This window comes from Triticum aestivum, chromosome 3B (assembly GCF_018294505.1).
Source record: "Triticum aestivum cultivar Chinese Spring chromosome 3B, IWGSC CS RefSeq v2.1, whole genome shotgun sequence".
Lineage (NCBI taxonomy): Eukaryota > Viridiplantae > Streptophyta > Magnoliopsida > Poales > Poaceae > Triticum > Triticum aestivum.
The window spans coordinates 849,896,247-849,920,370 of NC_057801.1; the positions used below are offsets into that span (position 1 = coordinate 849,896,247).

A 24,124-nucleotide genomic window follows, 5' to 3' on the forward strand; every position below is an offset into this window, starting at 1 on the left:
ATACTCGTGTTGTTCGAGACAAATTGGTAATACCGTTGATCCAAAGTGTATTCTCAGCCTCTCGTGGTTACAGAATGGTTGGTAATATCTGTAAACCCCAATCTATTACCATCCTCTCGTGGTTCCAGACAACATGGTAATATCATTTATCCAAACTTTAGGTGTACTAGAGCCGCTGCGACGCCCGGAAGACTGTATCCAACGAAATTGCGTCCAAGTTTTAGGAGGTCGGACTGCCCAAAAGAAGGTTGGAAGGAGCAATTTCTCCTGTACGAACTGATGTAAACGCAGGAGGGGGGACATCTCAGTGCGGCTCTTCCCCGATAGCAACGGCGGCTGCGGCGTGCACGTACAGGCAGACCGCGCCCCGCGGCTGGGGCGAGCTCGTGCGCAGGTCGCCGGCGGGGCATGCGGTGTACTGCCCGTGGGGGACGCCGTATTTTTGGTACACCCCGTCGACCTCCTCGTTACAATTGGCAGCCTCCTCCACGGTGTCGAAGCTGCCGAGCCACCTCTCGGCTTCCGCACTGGAGATCCTCGCCCCGAACTTGCCACTAGCTGTTGGCACACGCCGCGGAACTTGGTCCGGGCTTCGACGTGGCCGGACGGTGCGACCGAGACGACACCACCATCATCAGCCGCGGGCTGGCTAAAGTCCGATGACGGCGTCGTCTCAGTCGCACCGTCTAGCCATGTCGACGCCCGGACCAAGTTATGCGGCGTGTGCCGGCAAACTAGCGGCAAGTTTGGGGCGAGGATCTCCAGGGCGAAAGCCGAGAGGTGGCTCGGCACCTTCGCACCGCGGAGGAGGCTCATCGATGCAGTCATGGCATATGTCGCCGGGATGGGAAATCTTCTTGCCACACGTAATTTCGACTAGCCCTTCTTGTATTTCTAGTTTCTGGTTCATCTTCAGATCTTTGCGATGCCACATGGGCTTGAATCGGGCGGTAGTGGATGGCCTTGAATCGGGCAGACGCGACGACAGAGGGCTTGAATGGGGCGACAGAAAAGCGATTGATTCATCTGATTTGGAGGAGGGCAACACGACAGTGGAGAGGTAAGATCTCGCGGCATGGTATGTCATCGGACTCCTCCTCCTTGGTAAACATGCGACTGGAGGAGATGGTGGCGCCGGTTGTCACCCGCGCCTCCCTCCCATGCTTCCACTACCAGCCAAGAGGTGGGAAACCACCATCATGGTGGTTTTCCACCTCCTCGCCGGCCTCGTTCTCGTGGAGGCGGACGCAGCGGAGATGCCATCTCATGGAGTGTTGCGTCGTCCACACACTGCCGCAGTCCAGCTCGGACGAGGAGGACGATGGCCGCAGGCATGGCAGAAGGCACCCATGAGATTCCTGGAGGCCTAAGAGCCGCAGGAAGTGGGACTTGGTCGAAGATGGATGGGCGATGTTTCCTTCAAGAAAAGCTCACTGATTGCTCCGAGGCGGCGGGGCATCTGGGACCAATAGGTAGACGACGATGATCTGATGTATTCTCTTTTCGAGAATCATCAGAGCATATCATCAGAAGGAAGAAAATAAAACCATGAGAAAGTCTCTGCTCCTTTGGTTGCACAACATGTACACACATGTCATTAACCGTGTTGTTCTTTTGAGCTGAGCACACACATGGCTCCAATGGCAGAGAATGGAGATCCTCGCCCCAAACTTGCCGCTAGTTTGCCTTGCCTCCCTGCGACGGCTCCGCCACTCAGGCCGCCTGGATGCGCCATTCTGCCCACGGTCGCGTCTTTGCCACCCCCCGTCCCCGTGCAGAGGGGCAGCGTGCGGCCGTTCGTTTGGTCAAGAAGGTGACGATATTGTTCAGCGGTAAAAACGTTAATCAAACTTTCAAAAAAAAAAATATTAACAATGCAGACGAGGTTGCACGTATAAGGTGGGCAATTATGGGTTGTCTGGCAAGGAGACGGGCATGTATCAACGGGCGCGGCGTGCCGCCGCACGGACTCCGCTAGTATTAGCTAGTATACAACAGTCTATCAAGTCGCAGTGCAGTGCGTGCTCTCGTTGGCAGCTGGGCGATAGTTGGGCCACTTGGATCTTCCTCCCTGCCTCCGTTGATCCTTTCCATCCATCTCGTGAAAGAGTCACCGCCAACCAGTAGTATGTGATGCATAGCGGAAAGAGGTCGTCCAGCAGTCACACGCTGGAGGCCGGGATGCGCGTCCCGCTGCACGGTTTCTTCTCTGACGTTCTCGCCCACTTCGGCATCACTCCTACCCAGCTCGCACCGGATGGGTGGCGCATCATGGCGGGCTTCCTCGCCCTCTGCCACTCCGACGGCATGCCGCCGGACAGAACGCGGCAGGAGGAGGCTCTCCCGCGCGGGGACGGTGCGGCGTGGGCAGGATATGGTTGCTGGAGTGGTCGCCGGCAGTGGGGCTGCCCGACGGCGGCGAGAGGCGGCGGTGAGTTGTTGTCGAAATTGGTAGATCAATTTTATAGGGGAAATAATTTATTTTTTGGTTTGCAAAAGAGTTAACTAGTGTTTTTTGGGTTTGGAAAAGAGTTAATTAATTGACACATGCAGGCGCGTGATGCATCAGTCCGTTTGGGCTGGTTAGATAGACTTTCACCGAGGAGTTCAGCCTTTCTTGGCCCATATCACTGTGCGCTGGGAGATAAGAAGGCACGGCACTCTGGTAGAGGAGCCGGTTCCAGCTCCTAGCAGCCAGGCGGGGGCGGCGACCACCACGGCGAGTCGGCGACCGGCGGCTACGCAGGTGCGTTCCTCCCCCCTTCCCCTCTCTTCCCCACCCCTTCTCCCGTCGCTCCCTAGCCTTCTTCCCCATCTGTGCTCACATGGATCGGTCACCCTGTGCCACGCCCCTCTAGTCGGCGGTTGCTCAGGACCGGCACTCCCCGCCGTCCTACCAGCACGCGGTGCTCCGCCCTCCTTAGCCACGCGCCACCGCCTCACTTTGCTACGCCCTCCGTTCTCCACGATGGCCATAGGAGTTGCTGCTCCTTTTCTGCACAAACTACAGATCCACCATGGGTCCATGGCCGTACGAGCTGCCAAGATTTTGGATTTCGTTTTATGATTTTTACCGGTCAAAGGCGAAATGGGCGAAATCCGTTTTTTTCGGAAAATTTCGGAAAAAATCGGACGAAAAGCACAAAACAAAATTTGAAATTTAGAACGAAAGATGAACGAAATTTAAACGAAAAATGACCGAAATTTTCTGAAAAAGGCTTGAACCAAGCAGAATCGCATTCAACAGGTGAAAAATTGAAGCCGAATCAACTGATTTCCCTAGTAACAATCGTTAAACTGAATACAAGATACGAAGGGCAAAGGGACGGCCTTCCCAAGCACGTAGTGCTGTAGCTCAAACCCCGGCACTGCTGGCGCCTACATCCGCCGTTGACCCGGTCTTCGCACGCCATGGAAGAAGTGGATTGGAAGTAGAAAAAGGAGGAGGAGGATGTGGACTGCAGTGGAGAAGGATGGGATCGAGGAGGCAGGGGGCTTGGCTTGCATCGCTCGCAGGCGGCAGCCGCCGCGCCGCTGCTGTGTACAGAGAAGCGGGGGACGCAAGATTAGGGTTGAGAGGCTTCGGTAGAGCTGTTTATACCATCTGCGAGCGTACCTGGACTATGGGCTGGGCCGGAAATTCAAAATGGGCCGAAAGTTTTGGCCGGCTTGTATTTTTACCGGGCCTGGACGGGATGGGCGAATTTCGGACGAAAACCTGAAATTCCGGACGAAATTCAAAACTCTGAGCTGCTGCTCGTTTTGTGCAGCCACAACTGCTCCACCATGGGTCCATGGTCATAGCCTAGATCTTCTTCTCAAACCACTCCATAATCCTAAAGATCCCTCTGTTTTGCACTGTTTCTAATTTTTTTTCTACACTTTTGTCTATTGTGCAGATTACGGAAGTTTTGTCGATCTGCTGGCTGATTCTAGGTATGTGTCCAAAATCCCCTCAAATTTGCATGTGGTGTCTTGTTGCCATGTTTTACATCTAGATAAGTGAACTTTACAGCTCAATGTCGGATCGGTTGTAGTTGGTTGAGTGGATAACTGAAGAAAATAAAAGAAGGAAGAGGAAAAATAATTGTTTCGACTAAATTGTTTGCTGAAACATGTGCTCTTGCATTAGCTAGGTGACCAGGGGACCTATGCAGTTTTATTGATGATGAGAACAAGCATAAGCATAGGAAATATTGTTTGGAACTATCATATTTGAGTATATGTGGTAGGACTAGGGTTCCTACCAGCGCGGTTACGTAGGTTGTAGGGATGAGGTGGAGGTGGACGAGGGCTAGAGCAGGCGCACCAGCGAGTGGGCGCCGTCGCGGCTATGGTTTAGGGGCGTGGCGGTTGGCTGGTGTCGGCTAGGGTTCCGGCTCCTCAGGGAGCAGGGCAACAGAAGATGATAATATCTTTATTGCTTGATCTCAAACGATGTCTTACAACTAGTATTTATAACTTTAGCCTAAGATAACTTGCCTAAAATAACTTGTCTAAGATAACTTGTGGGTCAAGCCCCTTGTACTAACGCCAGGTGGGCTTCTTCCGGTTATAGACCAAACCAGTCATAACATCTCTCCCCGCCTGCGCAAACAGCTCGTCCTTGAGCTGAAAGTCTGGATAGTGTTGGCAGAATTCTTCACGCTGCTCCCAAGTAGCCTCCTCCTCCGGAAGGCCTGCCCACTGAACGAGGATGAACCAGACGCCACGACGGAGCTGCGCCTGCAACACCTTTGTCGGCTCTGGAAGAATGCGACCATCGGCGATGGGAGGAAGCACCGGAAGAGCCGCCGGTGGCTCGCCACGGAAAGGCTTGAGCAGCCCCACATGGAAGACATCGTGCATGCAAGCGCGTGCTGGAAGCTGAAGACGATAGGCCACCTTCCCAATGCGCTCCAAGATAGGGAAGGGCCCGTCGTAACGAGGGTCGAGCTTGCGCTTCGCGCGCGGGTCGAGTGACTGCGTAGAGCAGTGGAGAAGACGCAGCCACACCCAATCACCCACCGCGAACTCCGCCTCACGATGATTATCGTCATAGTAGTGCTTGGCCAGCTACTGGGCTTGAAGGAGACGCTGACGAACCTCAGCAAGCATCTCGTCACGAGTGCGGATGAGGTCACCTGCAACCTCCGTCCGGGCTGTCTCCGGATCCACCGGAAGTATAGGCGGGGGTGGTCGACCATAGACCACCTCAAATGGCATAGCGCGCAGGGCGGAGTGATAAGAGGTATTATAGCAGTACTCCGCCCAAGAGAGCCAGTCCACCCAAGCGCGAGGCCGATCACCTGTCACACAACGCAAATACATGGCAATGACCTTGTTAACCACCTCGGACTGACGGTCCGTCTGAGGATGGAACGCCATACTCAGGCGGAGTTGGACACCCGCCATCCTGAAGAGGTCGCGCCAGACATGGCCCGTGAACATTGGGTCTCGATCACTGATGATCGAAGCAGGGAACCAGTGTAGACGGACGATGCCGTCGAAGAAGGCCCGGGCCACGGACGCCGCCGTGTATGGATGGCCAAGCGCTATGAAGTGGGCGTACTTGGAGAAACGGTCGACCACCGTGAGGATGACCGACTTGCCGCCCACCTTGGGAAGGCCCTCAATGAAGTCCATGGATATATCCGCCCAGACCTGAGATGGCACCTCCAAGGGCTGGAGTAACCCGGCCGGCCTGAGGGTCTCTGTCTTGTTGCGCTGGCATGTCTGACAAGACTGAACCCAGTCGCGGAACAGGGCGCGATCGCCAGGGATGTAGAAGTCGGCGTGAAGACGATGGAGGGTTTTCTGCATACCCTCATGACCCGCCGAGTGGGCGAGTTGTAACACCTGGTGACGAAGATCATCCTGCGCCGGAACAAAGACTCGGCGCCCATGTAGGAGCAGTCCGTCAGAGAAGCGCCAAGGCTCCTCCAGGTCGCCGGCCGTGAGCTGCTGCTGAAGATGGACGGCGTCGTCGGCCGTCGCAGTGGCGCGGCGAATGTCGGCGAAGAGGCCGAATGTCGGCCCGAAGCGGATGCAGAGGGCCGCCCCGGCAGACTCGTCGGCGGAGGAAGCAAGGTCGGAGTCGCGACGAGACAGCGCGTCGGCCACGGTGTTAAGGCGGCCCGGCCGATACTCGATGGAGAAGTCGAAGCCGAAGAGCTTGCTGATCCACTGGTGCCGCGGCACGGTCGACAGCCGTTGGTCCAGCAAAAACTTCATGCTATAGTGGTCGGTGCGAATCTGGAAGGACCGTCCCCACAAGTACGGCCGCCAATGACGAACGGCCTGTACAAGGCCAATGTGCTCCCGCTCATAGGCCGCCAGCTTAAGATGACGCGGAGCGAAAGGCCGGCTGAAGAAGGCAAGGGGCCCATCGCCCTGATGAAGCACGGCGCCGAACCCTGCGCCCGAGGCGTCACAGTCCACCACAAACGGGCGGTCGAAGTCGGGCATCTGGAGGACGGGGCCCGTCATGAGGGCCCCCTTGAGGGCCTCGAACGCCATCGTCGCCTCGTCGTCCCAGGCGAAAGCGTAGCGGCGAAGCAACCGCATGAGGGGTGCCGCGATGAGCGCGAACTCCCGGATAAATTTCCGGTAGTAGCCGGCGAGGCCGAGGAACCCGCGGAGAGCCCGCGGCGAGTGAGGCGTCGGCCATGCGGAGACGGCTGCCACCTTGTCGGCGTCCATAGCCACCCCGTCGGCCGAGATGACATGGCCCAAGTAGGCCACTGAAGGCGTCCCGAACAAGCACTTCCAGCGCTTAAGGTGGAGGTGGTGCGCTCGAAGCTCGTTGAAGACGATGGCGATGTGCTGGAGGTGCTCGGCCCAAGACGCACTGTAGATTAGAATATCATCAAAGAAAACAAGCACAAACCGGCATAAGTAGGGCCTGAGGACGTTGTTCATCAGAGCCTGGAAGGTCGCCGGGGCGTTGGTGAGGCCAAAGGGCATCACCAAGAACTCGAAGTGGCCGTGATGAGTCCGAAACGCCGTCTTGGCGATGTCATCCGGGTGCATGCGCACCTGGTGGTACCCGACCGGAGGTCGAGTTTGGTGAAGAAGCGCGCCCCATGGAGCTCATCGAGGAGCTCGTCGACCATCGGAATAGGGAACTTGTCCTTAAGTGTGACAGCATTAAGGGCACGGTAGTCGATGCAGAAACGCCATGTGTCGTCTGACTTCCGGACGAGAAGCACCGGTGCGGTAAATGGCGAAGTGGAGAGCCGGATGATGCCTGTCGCGAGCATGAGCGCACACTGCCGCTCCAACTCATCCTTCTGCAACTGTGGGTAGCGGTAAGGCCGTACCGCCACCGGCGTGGAGCCTGGCAGAAGATGTATACGGTGATCGTACGTGTGGGCGGGCGGCAACCCCTGTGGCTCGGTGAAGATGTCCGCGTGCTATTGGAGGAGGCTCTCCAATAGTGGGTGCTCGGCCGTGGCGGTGGTCGCGGCCAGCTAGAGCGGAGTGGTTGGGGAGGCATCCCCAATGCCGTCCCACCGAATGCGGCGGCCCAACCGCCAGAAGGTCATCGTCGGCGCGTCGAAATCCCATAGAATAGGACCAAGAGTGCACAGGAAGTCGACGCCGAGGATGAAGTCGAAGCAGCCGAAGTTGATGCCGGCGCAGGTGACAGTGAAGTGCTCGTCGCCGATAGTGATGGGCACGTCGCGGGCGAGCCCGTGGCAGCGGAGACGGTCGCCATTAGCGACTGTGACTCGCAACTGCTCACCACCGGTTGGCTGTAATGCAAGGCGCCGCATGGTGGTCTCCGGCAGGAAGTTATGCGTGGACCCTGTATCCACGAGGGCCACCAGGCGCTCGCCCTCGATCATGACCGGTAAGAGCATTGTCCGTTCATCACGGATGTCGGCCAGCGCGTGTAGGGACACCATGAGGGCGGTGGCCGGGGCGGCCACGGGTGCCGCTGTGGGCTCCGCAAGGGCTGGAGCGCCGAGGCCATCCTCCAGTGTGTCCTCCTCAATCTCGTCTGTCGTCTCCAAGTAGAAGAGGCGGGGACAGACATGGCCCGGTGCATAGGGCGCATCACAGTTGAAGCACAAGCCCAGGCGCCGGCGTTCCAGCTGTTTCGCCTGAGTGAGGCGCCTGAATAGCCACGTCGGTGCCGGGGTGGGTGCCGGGGCGGCTGTGGACGACGCCGGTGCTGCCGGAGACGACCGGGGAAGCTGTCGGCCCCCACGTGGCGCGGATGGACGTTTTAAGGCCTGGGCGCGCTGCTCGAACGCTCGGGCATAGTACATGGCCGTCTGGAGGTCTTGGGGCCCCTTCATCTCGACATCCACGTGGATGTGGTCGGGAAGGCCGCCGATGAAAAGCTCTGCCCGCTGTAAGGCCGTCACACCGGGCGCATGGCACCCCAGGGCATGGAAGCGGTCGGCGAAGTCCTGCACCGTGGAGGTGAACGGCAGGCGGCCCAACTCGGCCAAGCGGCTCCCGCGGACCGGTGGTCCGAAACGAAGAAGGCACAACTCTCGAAAACGATCCCATGGGGGCATGTCACCCTCGTCCTGCTCGAGGGCGTAGTACCATGTCTGGGCGGTCCCGCGGAGATGGTAGGAAGCCAGCCAAGTATGCTCCGACGCGGGTGTGCGCTGTCCGCGAAAGAACTGGTCACACTGGTTGAGCCAGTTAGGCGGGTCGTTGGAGCCGTCGTATGTGGCGAAGTCGATCTTAGCGAACCGGGGCGGCTGCTGGTGTGGCGCGCCCTGGCCCACTGTCTCGGCGGTGCGTAGGGTGGATGATGGTGCGCGGTCCATGGTGGAAGGCCCGGCGTAGTTCCCGGTGGCGCCGACGCCTCGGGCTGCACCGGGAAACCGAACGGCGGACGGGCCCCCGGGTAGGCCGATGGCGGCCCGTGAAGCCAGTCGGGAGTGGCGATGGCAATGACGAAAAGCGGACCTCCTGGATCGGAAGCCCGCTTGGCGACGACTAGCCCAAGTTAGGGCTGGGATGGGGCGGTGGAGGACCCTGCTCCGTGGCCACTGGGAGTGACGGCGCGGCGGGAGACGGCGCAGCCGGCGCGGTCCAGGTGGGCCACTGCGGCCCCGTGGTGGCGACGAGTGGCGCGGTTGCCGTCGCGAGCGGCGGCGGCCACTCTGGCCAAGGCGGCGGTGCGGCCGCCGGGGCATGGAGCGCCGGGTAGCCTCCGGTGATGGCCCCTGGTATCGAGTACCACGGCAGCGCCTGCGGACCTGCGGCCATGGCTGGATGGAGTGGTGGAGGCGGCCCGTACGGACTTGCAAGGTAGAGGTGGATGCCCTGGACCGCGGCGACTAGGTCGTTGAGGACGTCGGCCATTGCCTCCTGTGTGAACTGCTGCGGCTGCGGGGGAGGTGACGGCGGCGGCGTATGTTGGACGGGGGTCGGTTGCCGCCTGTGGCCTGGCGCGGTGCCGGTCGCCGGGAGGGTCGGCGCCGAGAGCGACGCCGTGGCGCCAGCCGAGAGCGAAGCCGTGACGCCCGGCACGGAAGCGGCGGCGGTGGAGGAGTTGGCGGTAGTGGCAGTGGTGGAGTTGACGGGCAGCGGCGGTGATGGCGGCGGTGGCGGAATTGGAGGTGGCGAAGACATGGTCGAAACCCGGGTACCTGATACCAAATTGGTAGGACTTGGGTTCCTACCAGCGCGGTTACGTAGGTTGTAGGGATGAGGTGGAGGTGGACGAGGGCTGGAGCGGGCGCACCGGCGAGTGGGCGCCGTCGCGGCTAGGGTTTAGGGGCGGCAGCGGTTGGCTGGTGTCGGCTAGGGTTCCGGCTCCTCAGGGAGCCTGGCAACAGAAGATGATAATATCTTTATTGCTTGATCTCAAACGATGTCTTACAACTAGTATTTATAACTTTAGCCTAAAATAACTTGCCAAAAATAACTTGCCTAAGATAACTTGTGGGTCAAGCGCCTAATACTAATGCCCGGTGGGCCTCTTCCGGTTATAGACCAAACCGGTCATAAAAATATGTCTTGTTTGGAACTATCATATTTGATTCTTTGTCTTGTTTGGAACTCTCATATTTGAGTTTATGTACCGTTTGGTACTATCATATTTGAGTTTATGTACCGTTTGGAACTATCATATTTGTTGTATCTATGAATATTTGAGGCTCAAATATTGTTTGGAACTATCATATTTGAGGCTGAAGCATTGCTTATAATTTGTGTTATGTTATCATAAGAAAACATTTTTGTTATTGTGTGACCATTTGTGTTATTGTGATTCATTTCTAGATTATCTATTACTTTTACGGGTATATATTCTTTAAATTATAAGTGCCCGGAGTGGGTGGATAGCGGCGCGTTTGTGCTGTGCGAGTGGTGGCATGGAGGAGGGAGATGAGTGCAAGGCGGAGGAAGAGATCATGCGGGTTTTGTTCCATAGCGGGGGAGAGGGCAGGGTTTCTTTTTCAGGGGGGGCGTGTGGTGTACGGTGCTAATTAGTGTTGGATAGGTGGGATTAGTGTATCGGTGGTGCGCTCAATGTCGTTGGTGCTCAACATCGGAAGGATTTGACATTCAGATTTTGTGATAGAACGGTGTAGATGATGATTTGGATCTGCCCTCTCTTGGTAGTAGATTGTGGATGTATGGTCATTCGCTCAATCTCACACATTTGCTATTACATTGCATAACTTCTGTTATTTTTTCACAACGAATGCTCAGATACTGATTCTTAGCTCTGCCACTGACCCTGAATCGAAGGTGTGAGATTGACGTGGACGTGGTCAGGGAAGATGTCGCAGGGGAGCTCCCTTGCTATGCCGAACAAGTGTAAGCCGACGTGTTCAGGGAGGATGTCGCAGGGAAGCTCCCTTGGTACGCCGAACAAGTCTAAGACGACCAAGCATCTTACGGTGGATGATATTGATGTGGCGTATCTGGATAAGCATCTTCCGTTGATCCCCTGTCCTGAATGTAGAGGTGAAGAACTTGTTGTGAGGCTCGTTTCAAAACAAGAGCATAGCTGGGGGGCACATTTTGTGAAATGTGAGGTAAGCATGCTATTGGATTTGATTTCCACTGAAATCATATGTTGCTCCCAATAATACCCCCGTAAGTTTTGATAAATACATTTATGAGTACAGGAAATGACTCTGAAGGGTCGGTTTGTTGAACTTTTTCGGTCAAATATATTTTTGAGCATTCCAGATTTATTAGATCAAGATGTAGTGACCGGTGTTGCTTTCCTGTTCATGTTGCCATCAAAGTGACCTGTGTTGCTTTCATATGCATGTTGCTTTCAAAGTGACCTGTGTTGCTTTCAAAATGACCTGTGTTGCTCTCATAGAGACCTGTGTTGCTTTCAAAATGACCTGTGTTGCTTTCAAAATGACCTGTGTTGCTTTCACAATGACATGTGTTGCTTTCAAAGTGATGCATGTTGCCATCAAAGTGACCTATGTTGCTTTCATATGCATGTTGCTTTCAAAGTGACCTGTGTTGCTTTCAAAATGACCCGTGTTGCTTTCATAGACACCTGTGTTGCTTTCAAAGTGACATGTGTTGCTTTCGAAATGAAGCTCTCTTGATTAACATTCTCACTGTTTCTTTCTGCGTTCGCCTTATTTTTGCTCCTTTGGGAGATTAACCTTTTATTCTTTACTGCACTACTTGCCCTCGGCCAGCTCGGCCTTCACTCTCTCCAGCTCCTGCCGCAACACCGCAGCCTCCATGGCGGCCTCGAGCTCCCGTGCGGTCACCTTCTCTTGCAGGTCCATGGTGTGCCCCAGGAAGAACGACGCGTAGCTCAAACCCTAAGTGAATCACCAAGAATTAGACAACTCAAAGACATGCTAGGATGCACACATTGAGTTATGTTCCATCCAAACCCGCAACACTTTTTTGTGGCTCAGTGCGACGACGTCGGATGGCTTTGTCGCCGCAAACACATATCCCTGCAACGCCGCGAGAATGCCCTGCAGCGCCTCCCGCGCGGCCTCTGTGTCGGCCATGTACCTATGCGCTGCAGGTGGCGACTTCAGCGCTGGCACTCTGTGGTTTGGGTTGCCCTCCTCCAGCTTCCTCTTCCTCCCGGACGACCGCAAAATCATTCGTGCCGCCGGCATGCTCTCGGCCATCTCGTCAGCAGATGAATAGATTCCTTGCATATGTGCACAAGTTGTCAAGGACACAACACAGATATCAGTATCCTCTTTTCGTTGGACCAAGAAGAAGAAGACTACCTTGTGTTCGACTCTTACCTCCGATTCGAACAGCGGGCGGCGGCTGTGCAGGTAATTGAGCATAGAAGTTTGTGCCCAGAAGCTTTTCCGCCAATGTTTTCTCCTTGTTTGTGAGCAGTGGGTCACTTTTGGAACTCTTGGTGGGGGGCTGCCCCAGCACGCGGGGATCTGCCACAGCTCCGGTGAGGTCAAAAAGAAGAATCGTGTTTTCCAGCCCTTGACCCCCCGTCGGCGTCCTTAGGCCGGAAGTGGTACCATCCCCCGCGCGCGCGGAGTGAGAAGAAGTGGCAGAAGACGGCCAGAGGCGGCGGCTCCACGCCGGTGTTGTGGCAGAGCACGACGAATCCGGCCATAATACGCCACCCGTTGGGCGTGAACTGGCTAGGCGCGAGGCCAAAGTGCCGGAGCACTTGGCGGAAGAAGTCCTTGGCGAGGGAGGCAGCGGAAGCCAGCTCACCTCGGGCTTCCCCAAGCGCGGCGGCGGCCTCCTTGAGCATCTGTTCGCGGGTCGTGACCGCATCGCTCTCCAGACGATGATGACGAAGGACGGCCGCGCACAGATGTACGCCTAGGGCCTCGATCCGCTCGCACTCCTGGCCAATGGCTTGGACATGCGAGTCCGCTTGGGCCCTAACGGCGTCAATAGCGGCCCTCGCGGAGTTCAGGGCAGCATCATCAAAGAGGAGCGACGACCCGGTGCCACGGATCGACTACAACCACGACTTTTCACGCGCCAAGGCTTCCAGGAAGGCATCAGAGGGCCCGGCGTCGCTAACTTCCTTCTCTTTCCTCCCGGATCATATCAGACAGCTGGTATCGCAAATACTCATCATCTCTGGGTTTTAGTCCAGAAAGAATCATTGGGCTTTAGAGTCCCTGTAGGGTCTATTGTACTCTACAATCCACTGCCTCCAGGTGCTAGCAGGCGCGTGTGGTCAAGGCCGAATTGGAGATAACATGCACACAGGGGCCGAGGCGTCGTCCCCACGAGGCCACAACACCAAAGACGCTACCCAGCAATGGATTGATGGAGACGTGCGCCTGCCAGCACCTAGCGATTGATGGTAGCATCTCATCCTTCCACCATGCACTCCTCCTCCCTGACCGGGACATTGATGCCTCGTCCCCACGAGGCCTTTTAGTCCAAAAAGGATCATTGGTCCTGAGTGTCCCTATAGGGTCTGTTGTACCCTACAATCCACTGCCGCTAGGTGCTAGCAGGCGCGTGTGGCCAAGGCCCAATTGGAGATAACATGCACACAATCTCTGGGTTTTAGTCCAGAAAGAATCATTGGGCTTGAGTGTCCCTGTAGGGTCTGTTGTACCCTACAATCCACTGCCGTCAGGTGCTAGCAGGCGCGTGTGGTCAATGCCGAATTGGAGATAACATGCACACAGGGGTCGAGGCCTCGTCCCCACGAGGCCACAACACCAAAGACGCTACCCAGCAATGGGTTGATGGAGACGTGGGCCTGCCAGCACCTAGCGATTGACGGTAGCATCTCATCCTTCCATCGTGCACTCCTCCTCTCCGATCGGGATGTTGATGGCTCGTCCCCACGAGGCCACAACACCAAAGACGCTACCCAGGAAGCAAAGGTTGAAGAGTGTCCGAGAGTTGATCTACAAGCGAGGTTATGGAAAGGTAAACAAGCAAAGGATTCCTCTAGCCAACAATAAAGTCATCGAGCAGGGCCTGGGTGAGGGCGAAGATGACATTGCGATTCTCGCGTGCCTGCTTCTTCTCGGTGACAGCTTTCTCCTTCTTCTCGAGGTCAATAGCCGCAGGCTTCTTGAAGTCGGTTATTCTGGGTTAAGGATGCGGGCAGAGACATTATGGAAAGCTAAAAAAGCAAAGGATTCCTCTAGCCCGGTGCTAGCAGGCGCGTGTGGTCAAGGCCGAATTGGAGATAACATGCACACAGGGGCCGATGCCTCGTCCCCACGAGGCCACAATACCAAAGACGCTACCCAGCAATGGGTTCATGGAGACGTGCGCCTGCCAGCACCTAGCGATTGACGGTAGCATCTCATCCTTCCATCGTGCACTCCTACTCTCTGATCGGGACGTTGATGCCTCATCCCCACGAGGCCACAACACCAAAGACGCTACCTAGCAAGCAAAGGTTGAAGAGTGTACGAGAGTTGATCTACAAGAGAGGTTATGGAAAGCTAAAAAAGCAAACGATTCCTCCGGCCAACAACAAAGTCATCGAGCTGGGCCTGGGTGCGGGCGAAGATGACATTGCGATTCTCGCCTGTCTGCTTCTTCTCGGTGACAACCTTCTCCTTCTTCTCGAAGTCAATAGCCACAGGTTTTTTGAAGTAGGTTATTCTAGGTTGAGAATGCGGGCAGAGAGGTTATGGAAAGCTAAAAAAGCAAAGGATTCCTCTGGCCCGGTGCTAGCAGGCGCGTGTGGTCAAGGCCGAATTGGAGATAACATGCACATAGGGGCCGATGCCTCGTCCCCACGAGGCCACAATACCAAAGACGCTCCCCAACAATGGGTTCATGGAGACGTGCGCCTATCAGCACCTAGCGATTGACGGTAGCTTCTCATCCTTCCACCGTGCACTCCAAAGATGCTACCCAGCAATGGGTTGATGGAGACGTGCGCCTGCCAGCACCTAGCGACATCGGGGATCAAGTAACACTCGCGCTCAACCATTTTTCAGGGATCTCGGTGCCACGGACGCCTCCACCAGAAGAAATTGACCCTGCTCGCCATCCACTGGATGTACGTGACCACCACCTGGACGCCGTGAAATGCCAGACACGGCTGGGCACCTTCGATGCGATGGCGCCGTGGCGTCGCAGGCACATCCGCTCTCCGAGTGGCGCCTAACATTAGTCAAGGAATCTGAAGCCAATGAATATTCCCTAACTAAATGGGAATTCTTCCTAGTTTCATTCCTTCTCTTTCCTCCCGGATCATATTAGACAGCTGGTATCGCAAATACATGGATCTCGGTGTCGCGGACGCCTCCACTAGAAGAAATTGACCCTGTTCGCCATCCACTTGATGTAGGTGACCACCGCCTGGATGCCGTGAAACGTCAGACATGGCTGGGCACCTTCGATGTGATGGCGCCGTGGCGTCGCAGGCACATCCTCTCTCCGAGTGGCGCCTAACATTACTCAAGGAATCTAAAGCCAATGAACATTCTCTAACTAAATGGGAATTCTTCCTAGTTTCATTCCTTCTCTTTCCTCCCGGATCATATTAGACAGCTGGTATCGCAAATACTGGTCATCTCTGGGTTTCAGTCCAGGAAGAATCACTGGGCTTTAGTGTCCCTGTAGGGTATGTGTACCCTACAATCCACTGCCGGCAGGTGCTAGCAGGCGCGTGTGGTCAAGGACCAATTGGAGATAACATGCACAGAGGGGCCGTTGCCTCGTCCCCACGAGGCCACAACCCCAAAGACGCTATCCAGCAATGGGTTGAAGGAGACGTGCGCCTGCCAGCACCTAGCGACATCGGGGATCAAGTAACACTCGCGCTCAACCATCTGGCCTCCAAGGTCGGCGAGATGCTGCCGGTGGCGCCGCCGCTGGACCTCCTGGGTGTCTTAAGTTGGAGAAAACCAAGACTACGAACCTATCTCATCAGGAAGATCCCAAGTCAGTGGTGTAGAGGAGGAGGAGGTACAGATGCTTGAGTGCTCCGGTGAGCTTGGCAGCCGCGATGTACCGCGGCGGACTGAAGAGAAGCAAAGATTACTGCCTGACCACGGAGAAGAAAGAGGTAAACCTTCGACAGCATTGGGCATCAGGAAAGATCCACCGCCTGGACGCCGCGAAACGCCAGACATGGCCGGGCACCTTCGATGCGATGGCGCCGTGGCGTCGCAGGCACATCTGCTCTCCGAGTGGCTCCTAACATTAGTCAAGGAATCTGAAGCCAATGAACATTCTCTAACTAAATGGGAATTCTTCCTAGTTTCATTCCTTCTCTTTCCTCCCGGATCATATCAATCAGCTGGTATCGCAAATACTCATCATCTCTGGGTTTTAGTCCAGAAAGAATCATTGGGCTTTAGTGTCCCTGTAGGGTCTGTTGTACCCTGCAATCCACTGCCGCCAGGTGCTAGCAGGCGCGTGTGGTCAAGGCGGAATTGGAGATAACATGCACATAGGGGCCGATGCCTTGTCCCCACGAGGCCACAACACCAAAGACGTTACCCAGCAATGGGTTGATGGAGACGTGCGCCTGCCAGCACCTAGCGATTGACAGTAGCATATCATCCTTCCACCGTGCACTCCTCCTCTCCGACCGAGACGTTGATGCCTCGTCCCCATGAGGCCACAACACCAAAGACGCTACTCAACAAGCAAAGGTTGAAGAGTGACCGAGAGTTGATCTACAAGAGAGGTTATGGGAAGCTAAACAAGCAAAGGATTCCTCTAGCCAACAACAAAGTCATCGAGCAGGGCCTGGGTGCGGGCAAAGATGACATTGCGATTCTCCCCTGCCTGCTTCTTCTTGGTGACAGCCTTCTCCTTCTCGGTGACAGCCTTCTCCTTCTTCTCGAAGTCAATAGCCGCAGGCTTCTTGAAGTAGGTTATAAGAAGCAGGCAGGCGAGAATCGCAATGTCATCTTCGCCCTCACCCAGGCCCTGCTCGATGACTTTGTTGTTGGCTAGAGGAATCCTATGCTTGTTTAGCTTTCCATAACCTCTCTTGTAGATCAACTCTCGGACACTCTTCAACCTTTGCTTGCTGGGTAGCGTCTTCGGTGTTGTGGCCTCGTGGGGACGAGGCATCAACGTCCCGGTCGGAGTGGAGGAGTGCATGATGGAAGGATGAGATGCTACTGTCAATCGCTAGGTGCTGGCAGGCGCACGTCTCCATCAACCCATTGCTGGGTAGCGTCTTTGGTGTTGTGGCCTCGTGGGGACGAGGCATCGGCCCCTGTGTGCATGTTATCTCCAATTGTGCCTTGACCACACGCGCCTGCTAGCACCTTGCGGCAGTGGATTGTAGGGTACACCAGACCCTACAGGGACACTCAAGCCCAATGATTCTTTCTGGACTAAAAGGCCTCGTGGGGACGAGGCATCAACGTCCCGGTCGGAGAGGAGGAGTGCCCGGTGGAAGGATGAGATGCTACCGTCAATCGCTAGGTGCTGGCAGGCGCACGTCTCCACCAACCCATTGATGGGTAGCGTCTTTGGTGTTGTGGCCTCGTGGGGACGAGGCCTCGGCCCCTGTGTGCATTATATCTCCAATTTGGCCTTGACCACACGCGCCTGCTAGCACCTGGCGGCAGTGGATTGTAGGGTACAACAGACCCTACAGGGACACTAAGGCCCAATGATTCTTTCTGGACTAAAACCCAGAGATGATGAGTATTTGCGATACCAGCTTTCTGATATGATCCAGGAGGAAAGAGAAGGAAGTTAGCGGCGCCGGGCCCTCTGATGCCTTCCTGGAAGCCTTGGCGTGTGAAAAGTCGTGGTTGCAGTCGATCCGCGGCGCCGGGTCGTCGCTCCTCTTGGATGATGCTGCCCTGAACTCCGCGAGGGCCGCTATTGACGCCATTAGGGCCCAAGCGGACTCACATGTCCGAGCCATTAGCCAGGAGAGCGAGCGGCTTGAGGCCCTAGGCGGACATCGGCCAGCGGCCGTCCTTCGTCATCGTCGTCTGGAGAGCGATGCGGTCGCGACCCGCGAGCAGATGCTCGAGGAGGCCGCCGCCGCGCTTGAGGAAGCCCAAGGTGAGCTGGCTTCCGCTGCCTCCCACGCCAAGGTCATCGACCAACTTATACATCTCCCACGGATGATTTGGGTATTAAGAGACACAGTTAATATGCAAATAGGCGACAAACAATTGCAAATATAGGTCATCGACCAGCTTATACATCTCCCACGGATGATTTGGGTATTAAGAGACAAAGTTAATATGCAAACGGTCTATACCTCAAGGGGGCATTGTAAATTATATTTTTCCCAAATTTTCTTTCATAGCCATGTTTTGCACAAGTTGGTCACCATGTAAAAGAAAATTTGGGTGATTTGGAGGTGGTGGAAAAAAAATCACCTTTGTTCCAAAACTGGCTTAAGTTAGACCAAATGGTCCATCCGGAATGCAGTGATTTTACCGACCACTGATACGTCTCCAACGTATCTATAATTTATGAAGCGTTCGTGCTATATTACTATCTGTTTTGAATGATTGCGGGGTTTAAGCTATGAGTTGTTCTTCCTGGGGCACACAATGGACCTGCAAGAGAAGGTGACCACACGAGAGCTCGAGGCTGCCGCGGAGGCTGCGGTGTTGCGGCAGGATTTCCATGTTTAACGGGGTTTCCCCGGTTAAATTTGGATGTAACTTTTTGAGTAGATGATTTTTCATATAATTTTTTTTCATCCGAGTTAGTATGCAAAAGTTATGCCCATTTTTACAAATTCTCGAGAGATTTTGCAAATAAAGTCGAAATTCATATTTGCAAATTTTCCCAACAACTAGACCACATATCACATGGGAAATTTATTTTCTTTTATTTTTTTGACATTTTCTTCATTTTCTTTTATTTTTTTTAAAACTGGAATGGCGATCCACAGGGGGGGGGGGTAGAGTTTGAAAATGGGACCTTTAGTAGTAGCGCGGTTTTTTACCCACTCGCTACTACTATGGCACCACTTAGTTGTAGCGAGGGCTAAAAACCAACGCTACTGCTATCAAACTTAGTAGTAGCAAGGTTTCAAAAACCCGCGCTACTACTATGGCATGTCCCGGGGGGCATGGTAGAGACCGCTTAGTAGTAGCGAGGGTTAAAAACCCGCGCTACTGCTATCAACTTAGTAGTAGCGAGGTTTAAAAACCTGCGCTACTGGTAAGTAGCAGTAGCGAGGGTTTTTATAAACCCTCGCTACTAGTAACTTTCTGTGTATAGGCTTTTCCCTAGTAGTGTCGCTACACCACGCGCGGCGGCGGCGAGGATCCTGGGAGAGCTTGGAGGTGGGCTTGAGGGCCGGTGGCAGAGGATGTTGAGGTGGACGGGGAGGGCAGTGCCGCCGCGGGCAGGAGCAGGGGCGGGATTTTCGGCATGCGGTCGTGCTCTGGAGAGCGGCACCGCGGCCTCGGACAGGCGGCGGACGGGCGCGATCGGCGTTTATAGAAACAACTGTATCTAGCTATCTACAGTCTATGGTTTCAGACTTTGGAGCCAATGGAGGCCAATTTGCAGCTTCATTCAGTCCTCCTACTTTTATGATGGACGCCGACTTGACCCGCGACGCAGTGCCAGCATTGCCGGAGAGGGAGGGGGCCTGCGCCGCCTCGATGGTAGACCTGATGGCAAGGAGGAAGATCCGGCCCGATTTCGTCAAAGCCGTATAATATAGAAGGCCCCGGGGCGGAGGCCAACTCTAGATTGAAGAAGGCTACGGTGGCGGTGACTCTTTCAAGAGATGGACGGAGGGGAGGAACGGAGGCAGGGAGGAAGATCCAAGCAGCCGACTAGCGCACAGACGCTACCCAGCAATGGGTTCATGGAGACGTGCGCCTGCCGGTAGCTAGCGATTGACAGTAGCATCTCATACTTTCACCATGCACTCCTCCTCTCCGACCGGGACACTGATGGCTCGTCCCCACGAGGCCACAACACCAAAGAAGCTAAACAAGCAAACGATTCCTCTGGCCAACAACAAAGTCATCGAGCAGGGCCTGGGTGCGGGTGAAGATGACATTGCGATTCTTGCATGCCTGCTTCTTCTCAGTGACAGCCTTCTCCTTCTTCTTGAAGTCAATAGCCGCAGGCTTCTTGAAGTAGGTTATTCTGGGTTGAGAATGCGGGCAGAGAGGTTATTGAAAGCTAAAAAAGCAAAGGATTCCTCTGGCCCGGTGCTAGCAAGCGCGTTGTGGTCAAGGCCGAATTGGAGATAACATGACCATGACACGTGGTTTGCGGCCTGCACGTGGCGGCGTGTTCTGTTCACACTTTCAAAATGGCAAGAAAAGGCAACCGCAATGGCTTCTGATGATGCTACCTCACATGTTACCCATCTCCAAGACAATGTTATGGACCTTGAGAAGAATCTTGCCTCTGAAAGGGATAAAATTAAACAGAAGAACCCCTCTGTGTGCATGTTACCTCCAATTCGGCCTTGACCGCACGCGCCTGCTAGCACCGTGCCAGAGGAATCCTTTGCGTTTTTAGCTTTCCATAACCTCTCTGCCCGCATTCTCAACCCAGAATAACCTACTTCAAGAAGCCTGCGGCTATTGACTTCGAGAAGAAGGAGAAGGCTGTCACCGAGAAGAAGCAGGCAGGTGAAAATCGCAATGTCATCTTCGCCCGCACCCAGGCCCTGCTTGATGACTTTGTTGTTGGCCAGAAGAATCGTTTGCTTGTTTAGCTTTCCATAACCTCTCTTGTAGATCAACTCTCAGACACTCTTCAACCTTTGCTTGCTGGGTAGCGTCTTTGGTGTTGTGGCCTCATGGGGACGAGGCATCAACGTCCTGGTCGGAGAGGATGAGTGCACGGTGGAAGGATGAGATGCTACCATCAATCGCTAGGTGCTGGCAGGCGCACGTCTCCATGAACCCATTGCTGGGTAGCGTCTTTGGTGTTGTGGCCTCGTGGGGACGAGGCATCGGCCCCTGTGTGCATGTTATCTCCAATTCGGCCTTGACCACACGCGCCTGCTAGCACGGGGCGGGCCGCGACACTAGCACCCAAGCCCACAATGTCTTCCACCTCCTCCTTCTCCCCCTCCTCAAACAGAAGAACCCCTTTTCCTGAGGTAGAAAAAAAAGCCAAAACACGAGGACCGACGAGGTGATGCCAAGGACACGGGAGAGAGAGAACGAGTCTGGCCGCGGCACTAGTACCCAAGCCCACAATGTCTTCCACCTCCTCCTCTCCCTGCTCCTCTTCGAGAATTGAAAAAATGAAGCTGAATCATACATGCTGAAGGCACTCTGGGCAGTACACCGCGTGCCCCGCCGGCAACCTACGCACGAGCTCGCCCTCGCTGCGGGGCGTGGTCTGCCTCTACGTCCACGCGCTGGATGCCGGGATGCGCGTCCCGCTGCACGGTTTCTTCTCTGACGTTCTCGCCCACTTCGGCATCACTCCTACCTAGCTCGCACCGAATGGGTGGCGCATCATGGCGAGCTTCCTCGCCCTCTGACACTCCGACGGCATGCCGCCATCTCTGGCGGTGTTTTCCGCCATTTCTTCCTGTTGTCCGTCCTCAACCACAAGCGCAAAGGCTGTTATTTTGCGGTCAATGGCATAACTGAGACAATGACACGTGGTTTGCGGCCTGCACGCGGCGGCGGGTTCTGTTCACAACGGCCAATGTCATTGAGCAGGGCCTGGGTGCGGGCGAAGATGACATTGCGATTCTCGCCTGCCTGCTTCTTCTCGGTGACAACCTTCTCCTTCTTCTCGAAGTCAATAGTCGCAGGCTTCTTGAAGTAGGTTATTCTGGGTTGAGAATGCGGGCAGAGAGGTTATGGAAATCTAAAAAAGCAAAGGATTCCTCTTGCCCGGTTCTAGCATGCGCATGTGGTCAAGGCCGAATTGGAGATAACATGCACACAGGGGCCGATGCCTCCTCCCCACGAGGCCACAATACCAAAGACGCTACCCAACAATGGGTTCATGGAGACGTGCGCCTGCCAGCACCTAGCGATTGATGGTAGCATCTCATCCTTCCACCGTGCACTCCTCCTCTCCGACCGGGACATTGATGCCTCGTCCCCACGAGGCCACAACACCAAAGACGCTGCCTAGCAATGGGTTCATGGAGACGTGCGCCTGCCAGCACATAGCGATTGACGGTAGCATCTCATCCTTCCACCGTGCACTCCTCCTCTCCGACCAGGACGTTGATGCCTCGTCCCCATGAGTCCACAACACCAAAGACGCTACCCAGCAAGCAAAGGTTGAAGAGTGTCTGAGAGTTGATCTACAAGAGAGGTTATGGAAAGCTAAACAAGCAAACAATTCCTCTGGCCAACAACAAAGTCATCGAGCAGGGCCTGGGTGCGGGCGAAGATGACATTGCGATTTTTGCCTGCCTGCTTCTTCTCGGTGACAGCCTTCTCCTTCTTCTCGAAGTCAATAGTCGCGGGCTTCTTGAAGTAGGTTATTCTGGGTTGAGTATGCGGGCAGAGAGGTTATGGAAAGCTAAAAACACAAAGGATTCCTCTGGCCCGGTGCAAGCAGGCGCGTGTGGTCAAGGCCGAATTGGATATAACAAACCACCAAAAATTTTGAAAAAAACAAACCACCAAATTTTTTTTTGAGTGTCACAGCACCTACCCCGAGATTTCAGCTGATCCTTAAACAAGTGTGGGTGCTCTGTCCGAAGAAAATCCTCGCTCTCCCAAGTTGCTTCATTCTCGGTGTGATTACTCCATTGAATTTTGAAAAACTTAATGGTTTTCTGTCGGGTCCTCCTTTCAGACTCTTCTAATATTTTTATTGGGTGCTCCCGGTAAGTGAGGTCCGGTTGCATGTCAATATACTCATGTGAAACTTGCTTCTCTGGGTTGTTCATGTATTTTCTCAACTACGAGATGTGAAACACATTGTGGATACCGGAAAAGTCTCCGGGTAGGTCTAGTTGGTAGGCTACCTTGCCTCGTCAGGCCACTATATGAAATGGTCCGATGAATCTTGGTGCTAGTTTCCCTTTAATCTTGAACCGGTGCAGACCCTTCATAGGAGAAACTCTCAGGTATACCAATTCTCCGGGTTCAAAACTGATTTCCCGATGCTTACGGTCGTAATAACTCTTTTGTTGACTTTGAGCTGTTCTAAGCCGTTCTCTAATTGTCTTAACTTTCTCCTCGGCCTCCTTGAGCATATCTGGGCCAAAGATATGGCTGTCTCCGGTCTCTAACCAATTTAGCGGGGTACAACATCTTCTCCCATATAGAGCTTCAAAGGGTGCCATTTTCAAGCTGGCTTGATAGCTGTTGTTGTATGCGAACTCTGCATATGGCAAACTTTCTTCCCAACTGTTCCCGTAGGTGAGGACACAAGCTCTTAGCATGTCTTCTAAGTTTTGGTTTACACGTTCCGTTTGCCCATCAGTCTGGGGATGGTATGCGGTACTGAAGGCTAGTTGGGTTCCCAGTGCCTGCTGTAGGTGATCCCAGAATGTAGAGACGAACTGTGTGCCTCTATCGGAGATAATAGTCTTAGGGACTCCATGTAGGCACACGATACGGGCAAGATAAAGTCTGGCTAGTCTCTGAGTGGTGTAAGTTGTTTTTACTGGAATAAAATGTGCCACCTTGGTTAATCTGCCGGTTATGACCCATATGGCATCGTTTCCATGTTGTGATCGTGGCAGTCCAACGATAAAGTCCATTCCAATCTCGTCCCACTTCCACTCGGGTATCTTATTTGGCTGTAACAGTCCGGCTGGTCTCTGGTGCTCGGCCTTGATACGTTGACAAGAGTCACAGCATGCAATGAACGTGGCTATATCTCTCTTCATACCGTGCCACCAAAAAATTTCCTGAAGGTCTTTGTACATTTTTGTCCCTCCAGGATGGATTGAATACAGAGTTGTGTGACTTTCAGTTAATATCTACTGTTTGAGGTCCTTGACATTTGGTACGCATAGCCTTCCTCCGTACCACAATATTCCTTGCTCATCTAGGTTGAATTATGAGGCTCTCCCCAAACTCACTTTTCTTTTTATGCCCTCAATGTTGGGGTGTCCGTGCTGGTCTTCCTTGATACTTTCCATTAGGGTAGGCTGTATTTCTATATTCGACACACTGCCTTCGGTAACCATTATTAGATTGATTCGGGCAAATTCTTGTTGAAATTCTGGCCTCAACTTTGGTATATTGTCGTCGTCCATGCTGGGATTTCGACTAAGTGCATCTGCCACAACATTTGCTTTTTCGGGATGCGTCACAACATACCTCAAAGTTCTTGTGTATATCTGGCACAATTA

The 24,124-nt window shown here is 54.4% G+C and overlaps 1 long non-coding RNA gene across 1 annotated transcript; it reads left to right on the top strand.

The window, feature by feature from the left end:
* The first annotated feature begins 2,652 nt into the window (after nucleotides 1-2,652).
* Nucleotides 2,653-11,145, top strand: LOC123067106 (uncharacterized). The gene is made up of 3 exons (XR_006431522.1): nucleotides 2,653-2,746; nucleotides 3,900-3,936; nucleotides 10,705-11,145. It is a non-coding gene; the product is annotated as an uncharacterized lncRNA (long non-coding RNA).
* The last annotated feature ends 12,979 nt before the right edge of the window (nucleotides 11,146-24,124 follow it).